A 7796-nucleotide genomic window follows, 5' to 3' on the forward strand; every position below is an offset into this window, starting at 1 on the left:
TGAGCTGGTGGGGGAGTGGGGAGACAGACTGAGCTGGTGGGGGGAGTGGGGAGGCAGACTGAGCTGGTGGGGGGTGGGGGATTGGTGAGGTCACACTCTCATGGGGTCCCTGGTACAGAGAACAAGTGGTCAGTCACTGGGATCTGGGTGACAGGTGTCCAAACAGTCACCTGGAAGGACTTCAGGGCAGCAGGGTGGTTTGATGTTACAAACCACTTGGCATTTTACAAAGAATTGGGAAAGGAGCTTGAAGGCTAGAAATACACAGACATAAGCGGCTCTGGAGAAAACAGTGTTACTGCCATTACAGACGTACCCACATAGGGAATTACCACACTGTACCCTATAAATGCATAATCAGTATGTGTCAGCGAAATCTTTGAAAAATATAAATGCACAGAATCTTGACCTAGAAATACTTCAGGAATTTTATCTTTTACAACTACCGACACACGTGAGAAACATACATGTTCACAGGGACCCATTGCAGCACCAGGCAGAACACGAACATGTTAATGAAGGAAGAGGCCACAAAGGCAACCTAAGGCTCATCCACAAATCAAAGGCTGCTCCCAGGTGAGGTCTTCCTCCACAGCCTAGAGCTCACGGTGGGCTGAGTCCGAAAGGAGAAAACATTGGAAGGGCTGAGATCAGCAACCGGAAAGGGGAGCCCAACGGGTCAGGAGGTTTGCTACCATCTTGTCTACCGGAATCCGTGCACTCATTGCTCATTCAAAATAAAACAAGAGAGGAGATCTGTGAAAATGAACATGAGGAAGGTCTTCCCAACCCTGAGCCGGCTCGCTAAAGGCAGGCACGCAGTTCATAGAGTACCTACTACCTTCTGGTAGACCTACTGCGTTCTGGGCTCGCTTTTTTAACCAAGCGTGTCCACCCTGCGGTCCTGAAGCTGCGTGAGGCCCAGGAGAGCTATCAGCAGATCCCAATTCAAAATTACAAACTATCCTAATGAACCTGAAATTTGTAAATGTCGAAAGGTGGGACATGCCCCGTGGCCTTGTAGCCCCTCGATGTGGGTCTGCTCTTCCCTGCAGTGAACGGCACCTTGTTGCAGCAAGGGGTCACCTTGGTGCTAATGCATACTATTGCCTACCTGGAACCTTCCAGGAAAGCCTGATTTCTTGGTAACAAAGAGCACATGTATTCATGCAGCCTTCCCTGAGCAGCGGCTCTGCGGATCCACAGAGGACCAGACTGCTGGGGAAACGGTGCTATTGGGTCTTGCTACCTTGTCTCTGCCACAGAACAGAGGCCCACACAGACTCAGGGCTGCCCTGACACCTCTCACCCCACCTGTCAGGAGGATGGGGCCCTTCTGCCTCTGTAGTTCTCAGCTCAGCTCTCCACCGGCTCATTCTTCCAGTCTGAGTCCAGGCCCCCTGGCTTCTGCCGGCCTCCCTCCTTGACCCCAGTTATCTAGAGAACTACAAATAACCAGGATTCTCGGTGCATTCAGGCCACCCGGTTTTCTTCCATAATTGTTCCAGAATGTTCTATACCTACTCCCGGCTCTAGTCAATGTCACATGTGCAAAGAGCTGTCCTGACTCAGAATGCTGCAGAAGGCTGGTGTGGAATGAACATGACCGTGGATGTTGTCGCCTTGGACTCCCAGCAACGCAATTGCCTGCAGTAGACTTGTACAATGTTGCATGGAGAGAAGGGGCATGAGGCCCTGCGCACCCCCCCTCCAACACACACACTCCAGAATACAAAAGCAGTTACCAGTTCCTGAGATATTTTTCTCAGGGCTCCAGCTGCCTATAAGTTGCCCATGCTCCTGTATGCAGCCCTAATTAAACTAGCTGTTCACCAAGCTGTACTACAAAGCCTGCCCTTGGTACCCTATCCACATACTCCCTGTCCTTCAACACCCTTCTGCTGGTGGAGGGGGGAGGCGAGCATTGCATCTGGGGTTTGATGGTCTGAGGTTCTTCCCCTTTCAGGGCGGAGTGAAGGAGAGCCTACCCAAAGAGCCAGTATGCTGGGATGTTGTGTGGCCTACAGCTGGGCTGCTTCCCACCTCTACTTCTGACCTGCATTGCTCGGCAACTGCATTCCACGGCTACGCAAAAGCTGCATGCTTGCGTAGAATTGCAATCTTCACCCCCATCCCCCCGGCCCCACTTAACTCTCAGGCTCCTGAGCACCCCATGGGGTACCCCTTCCTTCCAATCCCCACAAAGGCCTGCGTGCCTCCTCCCTCCTGATTACACTATACATGAATCACTTTTTAATGTTTGCTTTAATACATACAGATTCTTTAGACAATAATAATATAAAAAAATCAGCAAACAGCATCAGAAACTGGAAATCTCTTCCTTAACATAGAAGCGGGTTTCTTAACGTCACGGGGGAGAACTGAACAGCAAGCCTGACAACATAATTAGAAGATTGTTACTGGGAAGGGAATGGCATTCTTTATACAGCTCTTGCTCTCTCAATAAGATTATTCTCCCTGAATAGCTAATCAGCTTTCTCCAGTTCCCCAAATCCGGGGCTCGAGCTGCTCTCCCGGTTCCTCCTACTTACTAAATGGCAAACAGTGACACCTCGGAGGGGAAATTTCAATGTGAGCAAACAGCACGATGGAGGGGTGCAGAGAGAGGGGGCTCTGCAAGATTAGCAGCAATTTAGGAAGACGGCACTGTCACACCTGGGTTGACAGCGGCTGACAGGGGCTGCTGATCTCTGCTCCCATCTCAAATTTGAGTGTCACGCTTCAACAGAAAGGAGTGGCGTGAAATGAGGCTTCCAGGAGTCACTGTGGAAGGCACAGCCCGTGTTCAAGGTGACTTACAGAGCCTGAGATGGGTGGAACAAGGGTCGGCCCACTCACGCCCACCTGTGCCACCAGCTCTGCTCCGGAGGACAGCGCAAGAGCTAAGGGTCAGACAGTTATGTTTCCCAGAGCGAGTATGCTCTTCTAGCACCAAATTGCTTCCAGAAAAGCAGGTGCTGGGGAGGGGAGGGTCTCTTCGCAACAGTTCCCACCCTGGTACATCTCACTGAAACTACTCTTCGAAACTCTTAACTGCTGAGCCGCCTGGCCAGTCTGCCTCCACCAAGTCTGATCTTAAATATGTAGCATTTCCTGAGTTCTTCTGCGTGACTGAGGTCATGCTGGAAGATCATAGCACTGGCAAGCGACACTGAGATGTGGTAAGGGCTCCACTGTGTATGCTGCTGAAGACGGGCCTTGGCATCTCTCACCCCAATAACGTTTAGGGGGATAAGTTTGTTCCCCAGGGCCACTCCTGACCAGCACCACTGCTGGGCTGCAGTGTGGAGGGCAAAGACTATGGAAGCCGTCTCACTTCTGAAGCTTCCACCCACGCTGGTCCTCCCCACTCATAAAAGGTCACAGACGTCATCACTCTCCAGTCATTGGTGGCTGAGGAGCACCCATCCTGATTTCAGAGCTAAAGAAACAGCTCAGGATTTGAGCTGTAGATGTAAGCCCTGAGCTAAGAGGATGGAAAAATCAGCTCTCAGGGTTCATCTGCGAGCGAGCCTTGCTTCCCCAACAGGATCTCCTCAGAGGAGCCCCAGGGGGAAAGTCACATGTTTAAGACCAGACTGGGGGCAGATAGGGACTAGAGAGGTGTTCAGTGGTAAAACCCTGCATTTCTCTTGCAGAGAAGCTGACTTTGGTTCCCACCGCTCACATCAGGCAGCTCTCAACTTCCTATAACTCTAGCTCTGGGGGAGCTGATGCTTCTGACCTGCTTGGGTAACTGCACACAAGTGTACATAACACGCATGCACACACATAAACACACCACACACAAACATACACACACATCTAAACAAGAAGCAGCTAAGGAAAGCAGGGTTTACCTGGGCTCATGGTTTGAGGTACGGGCCAACACAAAGAGGAAGGCTCCAGGGGAAAGAGGGTGCCATGAGGACCCCTTACCACACGACTGGACGGAACAGGAAACAGAGAGCAGACAGGAAGCAGGGCAAGACTACGAAGTCTCAAGGTCCACCCCTAACAATCAACTTCCTCTATCAAGGCTCTACCTCCTAAAGGTTCCAGAACCTTCCAAAACAACACCACCAACTACGGACAAAGTACTCAAACTCCAGAGCCTGCTAGGACATTTCTCATTCAAACCATGACCCCAGCTAAGCAAAGCTATAAGGCACTCTGGGGTCTGTGTCCAGAGGACAAGGGCCAGTTATGCTCTGGCATTGTTGGGCACACACTGACTCATTCCAGCCGAAAGCTCTAGAGGTACCTGCACTTGGATCACAGCTACTGATGGGGAAGCTTGAGGCTCATAAATGTCTCCTGACTCGTGTGCCAACGAATGGCATGGGTGCCTGTGTGCTTGGAGCTAAGCCATACTGGCCATCTTCAGCCTTCCTGCCCTACGTGGATGCAGAGGGGAATATCCACTAACCCATGATACCGAAGGACTGTTGCTAAGAGAGGAGTCTTCCATGAAGGGCTAAAGGGATGACAGCTAAATACGTTTATAGTTCAACGTCTAGACAGAGTCCTTATAGACCCTGTTCTCCAAGGACATCCGGTGTCCTGAAAGCAAAACATAGGAAGGGACATCCATCATCCACTCACTCACTGGTATGCGCACAGTGAATGGACCCTCTTCTTCATGGTTTGTAGATTGGTGTTTGGTCCTAGTCATTGCACGCTGCTCACGTCTGACTTTGAGCACTCCCTTCCCAATGCTTCTGGTGTGCCCATCACTTCCTGTCAAGCATGTTCTATCTACTGCCACTCTCTCCTGACACTCCAGGCCTTTCTGTTCCTCTGCCTGGCTTCCTTCTCTCACAGAGCTGCTGTGATCCCACAGCTGGCCTGGCCCCAGGCTGGAGGGAGCATCTTTCCCCTGGTTGCTCTGCTTGCTTTTCTCCCTGGGGAGACCTGATGGTAAAGACTTGGCTGACACCATGTCTACACTACTGATATCTACACCACATGAGACAGCCCTACCCATGGGCTTGACATGGCTGCTGTAATCAACTCTCTCCCTGCCACGTGCCCACTAGAAGCTCATACTATGCAGGCTCCTAATTTACCTTGTATTTTTCCTAGACCTCGATCTTCATGCTCATTCTAGTGGTCCAAAGGAGTCTCTGCTGGCATATCCTCTGCAGCTCAATGGTGGCTCTTAAACCCAGTCCCTCTGAAGACCACACCACATCCCAGATGGCAGGGACACCTTCATCCATGAGGCAGTAACTTCGAAGCCTGAGGAAATGCCTCGTATCCTTTCTCAATTTACCTCCTTCCACCAGCTCTGATTGATGTCAACACTCCAGGTTCAGTATGCAAAATTCAGGCAAAACTTTGTTATGCTCTAGAAGGTGGGCTTACCCCTTCCCAGAATGCCTCTGTAGAGTCTTTGTCTCAGAATTCTCCTCTGGAGTGGCTAAAATCAGCTTCCTTGCCCAAGGTGGAATTCATCCAATTATGGGACTTTATCAGAACACACTTCTGAAGGTTGGCCTTGTTTTATGTGCTCACACAAGCCAACACCATGGTGTACCCAAAAAGTCTCCCAAAGTTTGACCACATCACAGAAGTATAAACCTTGACTGAGAACAGTCAAACTGCACAAATGAAGCCACACTCTGGTAAGTCAGCCACTGCCACAAGATGAGTTTGTCAGCTGCATCAGTGGACAGAGGAAATAGTGGCCCCTCAACTGCTTGCTCAGGCTGCGGGTCTCAATAGGTTTTGGTTTAACCTCTGAGGGTGCACAGCAAAATACACACTGTATGTGCGGAGTTGGGGCTACTTCTGAGCTCCTGTGTGCTAGCAGGATTTGCTTAGGCTGAGCCTTGATGGCACAAAGACCCCATGGTTTGTGATCCCAGTCTGAACCCTCAGCGTCCCCAGGAGCTGCCTAAGGTCCCCACTGTCTTCTTTGGAAAAGCCCTAGAAAGATACCAACACTTTTGCTTATCCTCAACCTGTAGGGTTTCCCGTACATGTGGTGTCCTCTGTTCCTCCTCCCGTGTGTCAGAAACTAGTTTAAACTTCAGCCAAAGGTAACGAAACAGCCACACACACTGCAGGTGTATATGGAATAGGCTCTCATGACCCCTGAATGGGGGATGGCGAGGATGGGGTACAGCTGGATTCCTGACTCCTCCATGGTTAGCTATTGGCTAATCTGTAAATTAATTGTTAGGTATGGAGATGTTTTGTCCACCATGAGAGCCCCTCAGTTACCACACAGAGGATGCCCTGATTTTCACACACTTAACACGAGTCACCCGGGAACATCTTCTCATCAACCGGCTCCTCAATTTTAATCAATGGCTTATTATTTCCCCACACTGACTTATTTCTATGATTCCACCATGTGGAGCAATCACGAGATGCTCCACTGAGTGTTCCAGGCAGGATGGGAAGCCCCATCATTGACCTGAGATGGCAGCCGGCTAAGAGCCCACAGCATCTACCCCCAGACCCAAACCCACACCTGCCAGCAGCTGCAGACCTAGTCACCACATCAGGCCCTTACAAGAATTACTAGCCAAGGGAGGGAGGTTAAACTCTGGGGTTCTGCTCATCATCACAGAGATAGGTGGTCACCAACTTAGGTGGGATAGATATTGGCTTGGTCTGTGACAATGTCCCTGTTCCCTACCTCCTTGGCTGATAACTGCCAAGGAGTTCTAGCCAATATCACACAGGACCAAGGCTGTAATAATGGGATCTAATTCCCAGGTCATTCCATCGTTTGGTGCCAAAGGCTTCTGTCCAGGGAGCCCCTTATTACGGCTGAATCAGAGGCTGTGAAGGTTGTTGGTTTACAGGACCATTCCGAATCGCTGAAGGCACAAGAGGCCTGTCATTGGTGGCAGTGTGATCTTGGTGCAGGGGCAGATTCCATCTCAGGCCAAGCAAATGCATCCACCCCCTCCCCCAGCAGAGACAGGCACTCCACTCGGGCCGACAAGGGTAACTTCTCTCCCCAGTGCCAACTCAACTGTCTGGGAAAGACTCACTAACAAACTCATCATCAGAGACACTCAACATCTTGCCTGGAGGCAACTTTCTCAGAAGAAAGTAAGGAATGGCGTTGAAATTCTAGGCACCGGGGCTAGTGGAGCCATGGGGTGAGGACACAATATTTGCAAATGTCAGCAAGTAAAATAGAGAAGCTGAGCCCCTTCTGAAGCTGCAAGAGTCTGTGTCATTCTGTGACATCACATCCTGAAGGGAAAAGTGTGAGGGATGGCCACAGTCCTCTCCTGAAGATGTGGAGAGACGGCAGTGTGCAGTTCCTCCAGGCATCAGGGCCTCCCAAAGTCCTCCCCAAATCCTTGCTTCCTTTATCCACACGAAACACTCTCCCAAGACCATGGAGATGCCCTGACAAGGGCTCTCTGTTTACCTACCTCGTAGGAAAATTCCAGACAAGCCTCTGTGGAAGCATGGCCACCCTTGGGACAGAGGCAGTGAGCACTGCCACAGTGGGAAGGAAGATAATTTGATGTTTATTTTTCTCGGTACCGGGGATGAATCCTGGGGCCTTGTATGTGCTAGACATGTGCCTGAGCCCTGAGTCCACACGAAGAACCCATGTGTGGTGATGTCTGATTATAATTACAGTCCTGAGGTTGTGGGCACAGGTGAATTCCTGCAGCTCCCTGGCCAGGCAGACTAGCCTCCTTGAGGAGTTCCAGGACAGTGAGAGGTCCTTTCTCATAAAAACAAGGGGATGTGGATGGCTCCTGAAGTTAACTTCTGAGCTCCAAAGCCAGGACAACTCATGGTGTACACACACATAT

Source organism: Microtus ochrogaster, unplaced genomic scaffold, assembly GCF_000317375.1.
Source record: "Microtus ochrogaster isolate Prairie Vole_2 unplaced genomic scaffold, MicOch1.0 UNK7, whole genome shotgun sequence".
NCBI lineage: Eukaryota > Metazoa > Chordata > Mammalia > Rodentia > Cricetidae > Microtus > Microtus ochrogaster.